This window comes from Odontesthes bonariensis, chromosome 3 (genome assembly GCF_027942865.1).
Source record: "Odontesthes bonariensis isolate fOdoBon6 chromosome 3, fOdoBon6.hap1, whole genome shotgun sequence".
In the NCBI taxonomy this organism is placed as follows: Eukaryota; Metazoa; Chordata; class Actinopteri; order Atheriniformes; family Atherinopsidae; genus Odontesthes; species Odontesthes bonariensis.
In genome coordinates, this window is record NC_134508.1 from 35,529,950 (window position 1) to 35,545,529 (window position 15,580).

The 15,580-nt window shown below is 39.4% G+C and overlaps 1 pseudogene; it reads left to right on the forward strand.

Annotated features, from left to right (window-relative positions):
- The first annotated feature begins 497 nt into the window (after positions 1-497).
- Positions 498-15,580, forward strand: part of LOC142376984 (dynein axonemal heavy chain 8-like) — a 40,069-nt pseudogene continuing 24,986 nt past the window's right edge.

Here is a 15,580-nt window from a genome sequence, read left to right on the forward strand (position 1 = left end):
ACAAGAAGAAAAGCTGAACATTGGAAGCTACAAATACGTCGGATGATAAAGTTTCGGTAAGAGCAGAATATCAAACTTGAAAAAGTGAATGAACAAACAACATAAACTGAGACGTAACGGTTGAGCTAACATACCTTATCAGCTAGAAAGAAAAATAATTAGCGTTTATTCATGCTCAAATTGATCAGGAACCTCACCAAAGTAAGTTTAAATAATATAGAAACACAATAAAAACATTTTTTTGTAATTACCTGCTCCTTTGAATTTGATGGAATTACTTTTAAAAATGTTTGAAACATGGATCAGATGTTGCACATCCAGCGCTTAGGAACTGAGGAGACTGTTGATGTCACTGTATGCATTTTATTCACTGAATTACAGGAAAAAGTTGATAAATCAACAACATTAGTGGCTAATAGTGTTTTCTCAGAGGGAATAAAGGGAACCGTTGAGTATTACGGCTTAAGGGGTGATTCTCCCTTCCAGACATCGTTATGATGGACACACCCAATCCAAAAGCAAACAAGTGTGTGTCTCAGGTAAGTTTCAGTTGTTTCTTTTTAGAATTAAAGCAGCCCATTTGATTCAGCTTATTCGTTGAGATACAGCTCTAGTTACGTAGAGCAAATACACTTCTACACTATTTACGACTCTTGTCTTCCTTCAGGCCAAACATAAGCAGGCAAGAGAAGAGAGGAAAAAGCTGCTCACCCCTGCACACAAGTACATGATTGACATCCTGGCTGACCGGCTGTCTTTGGCACCAACAGAGGTGGAGGAATTTGTTTTGGATTCTCCTTCAGTAAGTTCCTCCTCAGTGTGACTCCAAACTGGTACTAATGCTATCAAAAGCAGAAATATCTCACCAACACAAATCAGAAGTCAGGTGATCAGCTGAGGTTTTGTGGGATTGATTCATAACGCGTTATTTTTGTGGCTTTTTCTTCAGTTTGGTGTGATGCTTTCTAAACGTTTCGTTCCAAGGTTATGTTTTGTTTTTGGTTGTTTTATACTTGCATCGTAATATGATGCAATGATTAATAATGTTTTTGTGTTCTTCCTTTTTTCTTGCTGACTAGCTGCTCGCTTTTGATCATTTCTTCGCCTCGGGGGGCAGCAAAACCATTTCGTTTGTGTATCAGGAGTCCGAAGTCCCAGGAATAGGTATGAAGAAATCTGGAAAGTCTTCAATTGGAAAGACTGTCCATGCTTATTTTAATTGAAATTTTTTCCGTTTGACAGCTGTTATGCCGGGTTTTATATACTAGTATTTTTTTTGAAGTAAAATAGGAAAAACGTCCTATTTTCGAAAAACTGAAATACCGATAGATGATACAATTTTAGGGAAAGTCTTCTAATCAAATTTGATTGATTATCTTGCATGATAAAGACCCAGATATTCCACACAACATTATGAACTGGAATGTTTTTTCATCTCTTACAAAACCATTTGGATTTGATTTCAGAATGTGGGCGCGTATATCCTGGACCAAGCAAAGGGGGCAAAGCAATGAGGCTGTTTTTAGCCAATTTAGCAAAAACGTGCCTCACAGGGATCTGCTGCTCCTTCACACGGACCAGAGTGGACATTCCTGTGAACCCAGAAAACATACACGAGGTAAGGTCAAAGGTGGCGTGTCTCAGTAATTGTTAAGTATTTATTCTTGTGTTATGTGTCATATCAAAAGATGTAATCACTTTATAGAAAAGCTTTTGTTTCAGCTTATTCTTTATCACTACTCTATACAAGCTTGATGATTAAAGTGTTACCCTTGCTTCTGGAAACTTTATTGAACAAGACAAAAGATAAAAATGGCACAGCTACGTCTTAGCTTAGCATCTTCCTTAAACCTCCGGGTTCCCTCCCTGAGCAGCTCACCTCATGGCAGTGTGTGTAGCAACGTATTACATCACAATAATAACATTGTTACAGCTGTCACGTCCAGTTATTGTCATACAAAGAGAATCTCTAATAAAAAAGTTAATTCACTAATAAACACTGTTTATACACAAGCCATTTAGGATGGCGAAGTGATCTTTGATAATGCACAATGTTCTTAAAGGGGAACTCCGGGGCATTTGAAGCGTGTTTCCATTGCTAGAGGTTGTCAAATAATGATAGTATGACACAGAGAGGTGCGTATCTGCGCTCCCTGTGTGGAGATTGCTCTGTCCGCACAGCATGTCATGCGAGGCTAATACGTGGTGGCTAAGGGGCAAGCGCTAACCCTTCCACGTAAAACAACAACTTGCACACTGCAGAAACGTCACACCATTTTATAAACCATATGACAATAAAGTCACAAGCCTTACCATCAAAACCATATGCATGGTTCTCACATTACTGGCATGGGGAGGTTACAAAACAACTGTATAAACAGCATGTAACTCACCGGCTGGTTGTAGGCTCGCGCATGTGAAAGCCCAAAAGAGTCGATGGAGGATAATCCCATATACAAAACAATTATATTCTCTAGAAAAACTGCGTTCAAGTATTTAAAACATTACAACAATACATGCCCAGTAATATTGTTGTAATGTTTTAAATGCTTGAACGCAGTTTTTCTAGAGAATATAATTGTTTTGTATATGGGATTATTCTCCATCGACTCTTTTGGGCTTTCACATGCGCGAGCCTACAACCAGCCAGTGAGTTACATGCTGTTTATAAAGTTTTTTTGTAACGTCCCCATGCCAGTAATGTGAGAACCATGCATATGGTTTTGATGGTAAGGCTTGTGACTTTATTGTCGGATGGGTTATAAAGAGGTGTGACGTTTCTGCAGTGTGCAAGTTGTTGTTTTACGTGGAAGGGTTAGCGCTTGCCCCTTAGCCACCACGTATTAGCCTCGCATGACATGCTGTGCGGACAGAGCAATCTCCACACAGGGAGCGCAGATACGCACCTCTCTGTGTCATACTAGCATTATTTGACAACCTCTAGCAATGGAAACACGCTTCAAATGCCCCGGAGTTCCCCTTTAAAGTTATTCATTTGTTGGTCTTTTTAACCTAAGGATTAAAACCAAACATATTTTACTTTACTAAGGTTATGTTAGGAGTTTAATGCATTATTAGCAGTTAGCTAATGTTATGTGCTCCACAACGTTATTTGATGACTATGTTAAACTAACGCGAGCAGTAAAACCTCCACAGACAAACACCCCACCGTACAAAAAATGGCTGTTTACTGAGGAGCCTTTGATCTACGGAAACACCGTTTACAGAGTAACGACTCACCGACATGGTGTGCTGTGTTGGCTTCAAACTTGTTTCTCGTCTTGAGCGTGGGAGGGGGCGTCTTATGTAAAAAGATGGCGGACTTTGATGTGGACGGTCTACTTGTTTTTACAAATGCATGCATCTCCTTGTGGTTCTTCTTTTTTGTTGCCCTCCTCTTCTCTACCTTTTTCCTGGATAAGATCTGTGAAGCGCTGAGAATATATTAAGTCTAGTTGAGTGTATACATGCAGGATGGATTCGACTCCCAACTGCATTATCTGCGTATATTAGTCTGGCTTTGAGAAGTTTGATTTCATTCCCTTGGACTGACACGTTTACATTCATTTTTAGTCTGCTCTGGTTTTTCCTGTTGCCCAGATGTGAGGTGTGAGCTGCTGTGCGTTTTGGCCGCTGGTTTATAATCTGAACGTTTCTTTTTTCAACCTCTGTGGGGTCAATTCATATGAATTTACAGAGCTGATTGCTTGTTACTTTTTCAAATGAAGTGGTTTATGTTCTTTACGTGATTTACAGAAATCACGCTCTCTATATTTGTGTACTCTGCTATCTCAACCAGATGCATTATCAGGTACCAAAGTTTGGCACAGCTGATGTAATGTCAGTCAGTAGTTCGAAGCAAGAGCACATTTTCATGAGAACCCTAACATCTCAAACCAAATCATGTTTCTCCCTCACAGTTGAAATGTTTTCTGCTTCGGATTTCATTAAGTGATGGGTTGTCTTTTCTTGATGCCTTGCAGGAAATCTTTTTCTCAATGATTGATGCCAGGGATGGCCTCCTGAAAGGAATAAGGGATTCCTACGATGCACTGCTTCCAGCCCTTACTACAGGACAGAACTGGGGAGCTGTAGACAAGTCTAGACATGGAGCAAAACTTAAAAAGAACTTCTTCTATTCCTTTAAACATTTTTTGAACTCTTTAGATGGTAAGAATGTTTCACATTTATTGCCAACTGAATGTGAATAAGTTATTGGAGGGTGGCTCTTTAGAAAGATTGTAACTTTAAGCTCCATCTCTCGGGCAAATCTTACTCAACTGATTTAAAACCATCTTATGTTGAAGTACACAATAACAAGCAATACTGTAACCAAAAGATGGTTTGTAACCAGTACTGATGATTTTGTACTTTGTCTTATTTATACTTCAGATATCCAGAGGAGCAATGAGAGCGTCGTTCATCTGAAAACAGTCACAGATATTGACTTGTCTAAACTGGCCTGTCTGGATGATATGAAAGCTGCGGCTGCCAACTTTGACATGGTGCAACGGCTGGAAGAAATTCTGATGCAATGGTGCAAACAAATCGAGCAGGTTGGTAGATTTCAGAGTTTATATTTGATCCAACAACCTTAATTTGTGCTGTTAAATGCTAAAAATGAATTTGCGATGACTGTGATAGGCACAAAGCTCATTGGTTAGAGATGGTGACATCAGGCCAAGATGGATCAGATAGTTATGGAAGATTGGGAATATGATAGGATTGCTCAGACAGCAAAGCTTAATGGTGATGTTGGTGATGTATCCATTGTCATCAGGTCCTGATGGAGAGTGATTTGTTGAGGAAAGAGGATGATTCTGCCGGACCACTGAGTGAGTTAGAACACTGGAAACGAATGTCTTTACAGTACAACTCTATCATCGATCACATCAAAAGCCCAGAGTGTAAGGCGGTGGTGATGGTGCTCCATCTCAACCATTCCAAAATAATGAAGGTACTGACACAAGTGTTCAATGTACACAGAGTAATACCAAAGCTATTGAACATTTTCACTTTGTATCAGTTTTAGTGTATGTAGTTAAGGTTTGCTGCATGTAAAGAGAAATTAAAAACAGTCTGTGATACATAAATCATGACAAATGCCTGAAAATTGCAATGTAGAAGATATCGACGTTGGATAGCTTGCAATGATCATGGATTCAGTGTTCACTGCATGTAGGTGATCTTCACAGATGTATGAAAAAAATAGTTTTTGGAAATGATTATTTGTTAACACAGTACAGTATGTAGCCGTTCTGCATTAAGATGATGCTGAGTAGGCACTGTTTCATTTCACTGGAAAGTGTTGGTGTCACATCTGAGCCTAGTCCTGAATTATTTCATGTATTCTGATAAAATCCTATGCTAAGATCATTTGTGAATGACTAGATTTATTAAATCAATCAATGGATTCCTATTAACGCAGTCTTGTACCCGTGCAGGTGTGGCGGGATCTCGACACGAGGATAACATATCGTGTCAATGAGGCAAAAGACAATTTCAAATTCTTGTCAACACTTGAGAAAGTCTTACATCCTCTGTACAACAGTGACCCCGTATGTACATTTAACAGTTTGATTCTAATGAATAGTTTGTGTTTGGTAACACTGAATTAATATGTCCTTATTACATTGTTTTGTACTATCCAGGCAGCCATTATTTAGACAACTTATATACATTTTTTTTAACAAAGAATTAGTAAAAAGTTTGGAAGTTTGGCAAACTTAAGTGTAGAAATAGATGATAATTCATCTTCATTGACCCTCCTAAATCCTGAAATGTGATTTCAGGTTTCCATGACAGAAAATGTGCCGAAGGTCATCAGTGCCATTCACATGATTTACCGTGTTTCACTATATTACAATACAAGCGAAAAGATGTCTGCGCTGCTTGTCAAAGTAAGTGAAGTGTGTTCAGTTTCTGAAATATTTAAGTTGTCACCGGAAAACGTAACTTTCATGAGAAGACGCAGCGCAAGGATCCAGCTCCCTTCGTAAAACTGTAGCCACACAACTGACCACTTTTCCAGATCACAAATCAGATGGTCACAGCATGCAGATCCTACATTACTGACGATGGCAGTTGTCTTATATGGGATCAAGATGCTGAAAAACTCATCAGAAAAATGCAGGTGACTGAAGCTGATATTACTAAACATTTGGGTTATTATTACCAAGGCTTAAGATTACACATTTTGACATCAGTAGACTGTAGCTGTCATCATGTTTCTTTTATCTTTGGCAGGTCTGTACATGCTTATATCAGGAGTATCAGACCTGTTTCCAGAAAAAAAAGGTACAAGTAATGGAAGAAACTGGGAAAACATTCCTTGAGGTTTCAGAGATGCAGATTTTTTGCAAGTTTGAGAGCTTCTGCAAGCAACTTGAAAAGGTGTTGTCTTTGTTCATTCTCTTAAATCTCCATCCCACTTCTATCATAAGGCCTTGCAATGTGACGACGAATATTGTCTTTTGTAGATCAAGAAAATAATCACAGTGTTCAAGACATTTGAATCTCTTGAAAAGTCAAACATTGAAGGCATTGAGAAATCAGCCAGACAATTCCACACTGTGTCCATGAATCTGAAAAGGAAGAAGTATGACATGTTGTCCCCGAGGACGACTGAATTTGAAACTGATTTTGTGAAGTTCATGGCTCAAATGAGCCACATTGAGGTAAGTGTAATCTACAGCTTGTACCCAAATGTTGGTTCAAGCTCATTTTTTCAGGAAGCCTCAACCAGATGAAGATCTTTAGTGAAAGTTGGGAACAGGTTCATACGTGCAACATCACAGCAACACTCATTTACTCCAAACAGCCGTTGCATTCACACATGGCCACACTTAAAAGAATTACACGTTTAGGAACAGAAAGAAGGACTAGTAAGATTGTAGAATCTCTGAGGAATGAGGATCTACTGCTTGTATCGACACAGCTTGAAGCTGAAAAAAGAAAATAATATTGACGTTGTATTCTCAGAGTATCCCCACAATCTTGTCCTTTTCCACAGAGTCAGCTCCAGGCATTTATGTGTTCGTACTTCTCAAACATCATCTCATCTCAGCAAGCTCTTTGCCTGCTACAGCGGTCAGTACAATTTGCAGAATTTGGAAGTATGACATGAAGACTCTATTCTAACTGTGGCATTAAAAGGAAAAAATAGAAGCAATCTATGAAATTTGTTTTGATAGTTTTCAGAAGCTGAACCTTCCCTGTCTTGCAACTCACATTTCCAACATTTTGGGTGTTATTCTTCAGCACTTTGCTTCAGAGGTGGAGTTTGTGAAAAAGGTATTCAGTTTGCTTGGGCTTAGATACCAAACAATAAACCTTATTAAACGTATTAAGCTGAAAGAAATCTTCAGATGAGTGAAACATTTTGAATTGAAAATGGAAGAAAACTGTTAATGATTTCAGTATGTTTTGTAAACTTCATTTGCAGGTCTTTGACAATCAGAAGGATGACATTCCATTATCCAGAAATATGCCACCAGTGGCTGGCAGGATTGGTTGGGTCAGACACCTCTATAAGAAGATAGAGGAGCCGATATTGTACATGAAAGTGAGACACAGTTTCTATCAGCAAAACAACTTTACAGTTATACTTCACAGTGACATTTTAACGACGATCAAATCTCCCTTCCTTTGCAGGAAAACTCGGACATCCTATGTAGTCCCGTGGGACAAGATGTGGTCAGAATGTACAATGGGACTGCAGCTATGTTGGTCGACTTTGAGCTTCTTCAACACGAAACGTGGATGGAGAAAGTTTCCAAACTAGATCACGGTTGGTTCTCTTGTTCTGATGTCATAATTTGACACTAATGGCAGAAAACAGCCCCTGTCGATTCCATTATTGCACACTGTTAAAACGAGCTTTCTCTGTTCCGTATAACAGTCTTGAACATTACCCTGCTGGTTCGCCACCCAAATACTGGAAAATTAGTCGTCAACTTTGACCCTAAAATAACCGAAGTCATTCGGGAGGCTAAGTGTTTGTTGAAAATGGGGCATAAGGTTCCAACGCAGGCTTCGCTTCTTATCAAGATGGAAAGCAAAATAAATGCCCATCACCTCAGACTAAAGGTAAACCGGGATTTACATTTTTTTTACGGGATTGTTTAACTTAAGAGAATTTGACCTGTATGCCTTTTTATAGACCATTCTGGAAGATTTTGAATCCACTTGTGAGAGCATACCCGCAGACTTCAACAGTTTGATGGCTTCAAAAATAAAAAACGTAAGCTTTTCATACCGTGTGTACGGCAGGTGGTCCGTCTTCTTTAGTGGGAAATTGTTACTTGATGAATGTGAACCCTGCTGTAGGCAGTGGGAAGGGGTTTTGCCGATTTGAGAAATGTCTCGAGCAGACGTGTCCTGAAGAGCTTTTGATTGTAATTCTACATCCTTAAAATGTCCAGGTGGAATCTGCACTTCGACACGGTTCGGTGCTGCTGACCTGGTCTTCCCTCCTCCTGGACAAGTTCTTTCAAAATGTTGAAACTGCTCTGTCTGAGCTCCAAAATCTTGTAAAAAAGGTTTGTTGATGAATAAAAATTCTACTGATACTGAAAAGTATCAACATCAGGTTAAATGTCACATTGTTCAGATATGTTTGGGTTGGTGTGACAGCTCTCTTGGACAAAAGCCACGCTTCTAGATGCCACTTTCTTTTTCAGGTGCAGGATATTTGTAAGATACAAATTGATGATGTCCTCAAAGACATGTCTGAGACTGTTCTGATAGAGCTCCCAGAAGGCCGTGCATCTTTGCTGCAGCAGCTGGTTGACCACAATAAGGCATGATCATCTTATTTTTATTCTCCATATCCATTAAGGGAAGTTAAAGTGTTTTTCATCCATTACGTGAGTTTGAAACAATCATTACTTTGCCAAAGAGCAAAGGCTCGATGTCGTGGTTTGAGTAAACTTTTGAGTTTTCCAATGAACTCTGAATTCTGTTTCATTGAAACGCTCGTAGTGCAACTATTCCTCTTTTGTTTTTCAGAACCGTTGTAAGGAGTGGGCAAAGACACTGGATTACAAATGCAGTTATGTTAAAGGAGCTGTTATGGAGTTGGGTAATGTGTTAAGTGCTATTTATGAACCAAAAGGCACCAAGATTGTGGAGGAACCTGTTCAAGGTGTGTAGCACAAATGTAAATGACTTTTCTTTTCGTATAATTAGCATCTCAGCTTTTTTTATACATATATATATATATATATTTCAGGGAGGAGTGTGACCTTCTCAAGAGAGAGCAAGAGGCTTTTAGAGGGTCCATTGAAAGATAAACAGATCAAGTTCGAAAAGGTATGATTGGATACCAACTGCAAAACATGTCTTTTCTATAAACTGTTGTGTGCCAACACAGGCATTAATGCCTCAAATAAAAAATCCTCATTTCAGGAGTTTAAGAAGCTTTATGAACTCTTCAGTACAAAGGTATTCGATGCACTTGTCAAAAGCACCAAGTTATCCCTGGAGATCCTTAAAAGGAGAATTTGTGGCACCAAGTGAGTATTTCTGGGTTTAAATAAGAAGAACAGTATCACAAAGAAAGGAAATAACCTCTGAAAGAGTAAAATCAATAAATGTGTATTTTAGCACTTACCAGAGGGCAAAGATTAAGCCGAAGGTGGTCCCACTGATTCAGTCTGAAGCCCAACTGGACAAACCCAATATGGTGAGTTATTTTTTTCTTTCTACTCATGGTTGGATGATTTTCATTCGCTACAATGGTTTATGGTCAGGGGAAATACATTATCTTTAATTCTTTGCCTGTCTTGTCAAGCACTACAATGTTGCTACTATGTCTGATATTTGTCCTCAGGTAATGATTCCCAATGTAGATGAGATCCAACAGGCCATAAATCAACTTATTGACTGTGTGTTGGAGGTTAGCAAGGGTGTTGCTTGGCAGAAGGAGTACAGTCAAGATGACACACAGAACAAAGGTTACTAACTGTCAGCATGCACATACATGACAGCAGACACCTGATAAAACAAGTCCGCAAATGGGGATCTCCCATAAATTGTCATTTGATCAGTTATAATTAGGATTATTTCATTTAAACTTTCATGTATTATATTAGTTTTAATATCATACATTTTTTAAGTTGTTAGACACGAGCATGCAGAAGTCTGTGAAGATGTTTCAAGTGCACTGACTTGTGTGTGTAAACAGGAGCGAGGGGCCTTGGCTGCAATTAGTTATTGTGACGACATTATCACGAGATCATGAGTTTATTCTACTTTTATCTGAGGATAACAAAACTACTTTCCATGGGATAACAAGGTCAATTGCTATAGTTTCCACCAGAAAATGACCGTATAAAGATGCAGCTTATCAGCAGTCAACAAGCAACCTAAATCCCCCAAAAAGCTGTTATCCTGCGTAAAATGTAACTTTTAACAATACAATGGCTGCACAAATACTGCTTTAAAAATGAAATCCCACAACAGACATTGTCAAAATAGCTTACTGTTTTCATCTGACAATCAGGTGTCTGATAAGTAAAACAATCATTTGAACAGGATTGGTTTTGTTCATGAAATTGTCAAGATCAACGTTTGGTTAAAACTGTGTTTAAATTAATTTATTTTCCCTTTTTTTTTGTCCTCATTTCATCACAAAAGGCAACAATTTCTTCCAGAGTGTTTTTGAACACAGGGACATTAAAAAAGTTGTGGTCGATCTGAAAACTGCAATCAGCTCCCAGAAGGAACAAGCAAGTGACGTTTTGAAGCATTTCGATCCTTTCAGGGTGATTTGGAATGTGGACAGGAACCTCAAAGTCCAGGTTTGTTTTCCCTAGAAGACATGTTGGCTGTTTTTTCCCCTATAATGATAACGGTTTAATTGTCTTCATTTTTTTTTTTACAGGAATTTATGGGTAGCAATCCATCCCTGATTCAGATTGAATCTGAAATCCAGTACTACGACTCAGTTGAGCAAGACATTGATGCTATCAAGCCTGAGATTGTTTTTGGGTCTACTGAACTTTCAACAGGTAAGCTGTTGTTTTTTTTTTCCTTTTTTACTTCTATGCTGCCTTGCGAAAGTATTCGGTCCCTTGAACTTTTCAACCTTTTGCCACATTTCAGGCTTCACACAAAGATAGAAAATGTATTTTTTTTGTGAAGAAAACAACAAGTGGGACACAATCGTGAAGTGGAATGAAACTAATTTCAATGTGTCAAACGTTTTTAACAAATAAAAAACTGCACCGCCTTTAGCTGCAATTACAGCTGCAAGTTGCTTGAAATTCTTGCCCATTCTTCCTTGCAAAACAGCTCGAACTCAGTGAGGTTGGATGGAGAGCGTTTGTGAACAGCAGTCTTCAGCTCTTTCCACAGATTCTCGATTGGATTCAGGTCTGGACTTTGACTTGGCCATTCCAACACCTAGATACGTTTATTTGTGAACCATTCCATTGTAGATTTGGCTTTATGTTTTGGATCATTGTCTTGTTGGAAGATAAATCTCCGTCCCAGTCTCAGGTCTCTTGCAAACTCCAACAGGTTTTCTTCCAGAATGGTCCTGTATTTGGCCCCATCCATCTTCCCATCAATTTTGACCATCCTCCCTGTCCCTGCTGACAAAAAGCCGGCCCAAACCATGATGCTGCCACCACCATGTTTGACAGTGGGGATGGTGTGTTCAGGGTGATGAGCTGTGTTGCTTTTACGCCAAACATATCGTTTTGCATTGTGGCCAAACAGTTGGATTTTGGTTTCATCTGACCAGAGCACCTTCTTCCACATGTTTGGTCTCCCAGGTGGCTTGTGGCAAACTTTAAACAACACTTTTTATGGATATCTTTGAGAAATGGCTTTCTTCTTACCAATCTTCCATAAAGGCCAGATTTGTGCAGTGTACGTGTGATTGTTGTCCTATGGACAGACTCTCCCACCTCAGCTGTAGATCTCTGCAGTTCATCCAGAGTGATCATGGGCCTCTTGGCTGCATCTCTGATCAGTCTTCTCCTTGTTCCAGATGAAAGTTTGGAGGGACGGCCGGGTCTTGGTAGATTTGCAGTGGTCTGATACTCCTTTCATTTCAGTATGATTGCTTGCACAGTGCTCCTTGGGAAGCTTGGGAAATCTTTTTGTTAGGGATGGCTCGTTTGACACGGACGCTTCGGCGCTCGTTTCATCTTCGTGAAGCAAAGTGGTTCGGCACAATGTTCCGGGGCGTGTATGAAATGGCGCTAATCACGTGATTGATGACGTCCGAAGCGCCGAATGCATTGTTTGGTGGAACCACGGTTCAGAGGTCTCTCATCGTTTGAACACTTGGGCGCGCTATTCTCTATAAAAGGAGAATGAATCCCAAACTGGTTTCCCAACCAGTTCTGTTGCCCTGTCAGAATTGAATGCAATTCATTGCTCTTTTCCATGGCTTCTGGCAAGAAAGGTTTTGTGGCTTGGGATCACTTCACCTTGGTTTCTCCTAATAAGGTGATACTATTGTATAGGGGTAGGCGGTATGCACGGTATCATACCTTATGCGGTATTTTTCACCAACGGTAGAGATTTTTTTGCCATACCTTATACCGCAATAGCTCATGAGTCCTGTAGATGGCAGTAATGCAAAGTTTTGAACATCCGCTTGGATATGCCGTGCGACAGTAATCGCAAGACAAGGTAACACGAGTAATTTGTTTTACCACCTGCGGGGTAACCATGCTCCGGAATATGAAACGAGTCAAAGCCGGTGTTCTGTCGATTTCTCCTACTTGTCGAGATTTGCTACTTTGTGGTTTTGCGCATGCGCCGAGACGATTTTCTAAGTTTCGTTTTCACGCCCATAATGTTTTGCTACCCTGCGTCTCAGCTGGTGTGTAACGGTAACATCCTCAAAATCCTGATTATTTTCTCTTTTGGAAGACATGGAAAGTAATAAAACACTCATCGTATTAACAAGCAGTTTAACATGCACAAATGGGGTGTCTGAAACATGACGCATATTTGAGCATGTTGAATAAGTGGAAGGCGCCTATGAAAGTTCCGTTATCCAAGAGGCAGCGGCTTTTCGCTCACAGAGTTTATTCGAGGAAATGTACCTTTTCTTGTTTTTTAAATATAAATATAACGTATATATTTTTTATATTTCCTGTGTTTTCTGTTTTGCACAATAAATTTAATTTAATATTGCTGCAAACATCCTGATTGAAAGTGTTTATTTGGTGCTATGGTAACCACTGAGAAACTGTTCTGTTGTAATTTATATACAAAAGTACCATACCGCGATATATACCGTATACCGTCAGTGGCTCAAATTTTACCGGGGTATACATTTTAGGCCATACCGCCCACCCCTACTATTGTACAATATACTATTGTGTGATGTAAGATGTTTGCCAGTTTTTGTTTTTCAAGTGTAAATATAGGCTTTATTATTATTATGGGTATGCATGCTAATATAGTTCTCTTCTTAAAATAAGGGGGCAGCACATTTAAGAATCTAAGTTATGTAGGACAATACATTCATTTTGGACTTGTTTATTTAGCACATATCACAAACAAAGCGCTTGCGGCCATTATTACACAGCTGTGTCCCGTGTACCAAACGCCTCTCTGTCTGTGTTCTGACAGAAAGGTGTGTTAATTACGCAAAGTGTTTCTGAATTATTTAAAACAACTAAAGTGTACTATTATTCTTAGCTATGGATGATGTCTTTAACTAGACATCATGTAGATGGTGGGTTGACGCAGTCACTTAACTGATAGCTCAGTGATTAGCTTAGTGGCTTTTGCATCCAAAGGTTATGAGTTTGAATCCAGCATTTTACAAGTTTGCCCTGCGTTTATTTTCTTGATATGCAGAATTTTATTTTTGTAGTGTCAAGGAAGCAAAAGCTTGATTCTGTGTGGGTGGATATGATTGTTATGGATGTGCAACCATTTTCTATTGTGGAAGATAAAGGTTTCAAGGTACGGTGGCTAGTAGTTCTAGTAGAACTACTAGCCACTTTCAATGTAACACAAGCACTTGTCATATAAAATCACAATTTTCTTTCTTTTACGCTTTTTATTTTGTACATATTAAAGTATAACAAGGACAATGAGGCTGGTTGAAGCAGATGATACTTGCGGTGCACCACCAGATTCCACTGTTCTGTGTGGTTTCAAAGCCCCGAAACTTTGGTTCATTTCCTGGCACAATCAGATGAACTCTGTGGAAGCTTCATGAGGCTTCACCGGCCATCCCTACTTTTTGTATCCAAATCTGGCTTTAAACTTCTCCACAACAGTATCTCGGACCTGCCTGGTGTGTTCCTTGTTGTTCATGATGCTCTCTGCGCTTTGAACAGAACCCTGAGACTATCACAGAGCAGCTGCATTTCTACGGAGACTTGATTACACACAGGTGGATTCTGTTTATCATCATCAGTCATTTGGGACAACATTGGATCATTCAGAGATCCTCACTGAACTTCTGGAGAGAGGCCCCGTTTACACAATAGGAAGACGCAGATATTTTCCTGCGGTTTGGCCTCTCATTTACACCAAAACCCCGTTTTTATCACAGAAAACGATTATTTCTAAAACCTCCGGCCAAAGTGGAGATGTCTGATAACGCCGGTTATGTGTTGCCGTGTCAACTGGGAGAAACGGCGTTCTAGGTTCTTAAACGTCACATTATGCGCCAGAAAATGCTTAACGTCATGCGAGCGCCTTATGTTTACAGTTTGTTTGGCTACTGATCAGGATTATCATGGATGATGTTAAAGTTCTACTAATTTTTACGTTTGTGCAAACGATTCTGGCCTTATTGCATTTGCCACCCCAAACCTGCTCGCACAGTTCAAAATAGAGGAGCATCACTTTTCCGTGGCTCTCCTGCGTCCAGTATCCACTGACTGTCTATATTTCCCTCTTATTGCCTTCAGTTTTGTTGTGATATTTGCTCGCGTTACCTCCTCCTTCACATGAGGAAAGTCCTCGATTCTGAGGATTTTGATTGGCTTGCATGGCTTTATTCGCGCTTTTATGCGGGTTGATGTAAATGACAAGTTTTTTGAAAACGACGTTGTGTGCACGATGTTATTATTGAAAACGGAGGGGGGGAAATATTCGTTTCTCTAAATACCCGGCTATGTGTAACTGTGGCCTGAGTTTGCTGCACTGAAAGTAAAGGGGCCGAATAATATTGCACGCCCCACTTTTCAGTTATTTATTTGTTAAAAAAGTTTGACACATCCAATAAATTTCATTCCACTTCACGATTGTGTCCCACTTGTTGTTGATTCTTCACAAAAAAATAAAATGTTATATCTTTATGTTTGAAGCCTGAAATGTGGCAAAAGGTTGAAATGTTCAAGGGGGCCGAATACTTTCACAAGGCACTGTATCTACGGCCTGGTAAGGATCAGAGGATTTATCCATTATGATCTGTTAAACCTTAAAACTGAAGGAGGGTGTACAATCTTTTTCAGGGTAAATGCTGATTGGAAAACCCATGATATTGGTTGTACCGTCACATGTTAGCCTTTGCTAGTTTTTTTTTTTAATTTGGTGTTTTAAAGGAGTGATTCAAGCTTTACATGGGAAATTCTTTCTCTTTCCTTTTTTT